The following is a 1502-nucleotide window of genomic DNA, read 5'->3' as shown; positions in this document are numbered from 1 at the left end:
TGAGCAAATGTTCTTGTTGTGTGCTGCAGGATCTTCTGGGTATATTCCAATGAGTGGAACATCTGAGTCTTGAGGAGGCCCTATTCCCAGTTTTCTGAGATAGCGCCAGATAGATTTCCAAAGTGGTTATACTAGTTTGCATTCCGACCAGCAATGAAAGAGTGGTTCTCTCTCTCCACATCCTTGCCAGCATGTGGTGTTGCTTGAATTTTGATCTTAGCCATTCTGATGGGTTTAAGATGGAATCTCAGAGTTGTTTTGATTTGCATTTCCCTGATGGCTAAGGAGGTTGAGCTTTCTTTTCTTTTCTTTTTTCTTTTTTTTTTTTTTTACAGGTTCTGCCTTTTATTGAGCAGGTTAACAAGAGGTTTACTCAAAAAGACCAAAGCCCATGTCATCACCAGACTTCTCAGATTCTTCCTTCTTTGCTTCCACTTTCTTCTCCTCATCTGGGGCAGCAGCAGTGGCTGGTGCAGGACCTCCTGCTGGTGCAGCTCCAGCTGCTGGTGCTGTCCCACCAGCCCCTACATTGCAGATGAGACTCCCAATGTTAACATTAGCCAGGGCCTTTGTGAAAAGGTAGGCCAGAAAGGTTCAACCTTGACACCGGCTGCTTTAATGAGGGCATTGATCTTATCCTCCGTGACCCTCACCTCATCATCATGAAGAATGAGGGCAGAGAAGATGCAGGCAAGCTCGGAGATGGAGGCCATGTTGTGAACTGCTGGCAGGGTACTAGTCACCAGATGAATTAAAAGCCTCACCCCAACGTGGCCTTAGCTTCCTTGGAAGAATGGAGCACCTTGGCAGCAGCTGAGGAAAAGCGGTTGAGCATTTCTTTAAGTGTTTCCCAGCCATTTGCTATTCCTCTGCTGAGAATTCTCTGTTTCATTGCAAGCCCCATTTCTCAGTTGGGTTATTTGATTTGGTGTTTTTAGTTTCTTGAGTTCTTTATATATTTTGGATATTAGTCTTTGTTTGCTCAATCATGTTTGTAGCAGCCTTATTCTGTATAGCCAGATCATGGAAACAGCCTAAGTGTCCCTCCATAGAAGAATGGATAAAGAAACTGTGGTACAGTTACACTATGTAATACTACTCAGCTATTAAAAACAAGGAATTCCCGAATTTTGTGGGCAAATGGATCATTAGAAATGATCATAATGAGTGAGTTTACCCAGAAGCAGAAAGAGTCAAATGGTATATACTCACTTATATCTCGACACTAGCCCACGGGTCATGTCGCATGAAAGTCTTCACTTACCAGGAAACTAGGACAGAGGGGAGGACATCCTATTGGGACTCTAGATGAGAGAAGCATGGGAGAATAGAAAAGTAAAAGGATCCAGAGGGTCCTAGAAACCTACAAGAACAACATTATGATAGGCAGATTTGGGCCCTGGGGTTCTGCTCAAACTATGGCATCAGCCAAAAACAATATGTACAGAAAACCCCTACTCAGATCTAGCCAATGGAAAGGACATTCTCCACAATGGAGTGAA

At 43.7% G+C, this 1502-nt stretch overlaps 1 pseudogene across 1 annotated transcript; it reads right to left on the bottom strand.

The window, feature by feature from the left end:
* Positions 1-369: 369 nt before the first annotated feature.
* Positions 370-713, bottom strand: LOC311603248 (large ribosomal subunit protein P1-like; annotated as a pseudogene). Its single transcript has one exon. The product of its transcript is annotated as a large ribosomal subunit protein P1-like (transcript).
* Between the last annotated feature and the right edge of the window lie 789 nt (positions 714-1502).

The sequence above is a fragment of the Acomys minous genome, assembly GCF_964271855.1.
Source record: "Acomys minous genome assembly, chromosome: 8".
NCBI classification, from domain to species: Eukaryota; Metazoa; Chordata; class Mammalia; order Rodentia; family Muridae; genus Acomys; species Acomys minous.
Note: the sequence above shows the minus strand (reverse complement) of the source record. Positions and strands in the feature narration are given on the sequence as shown.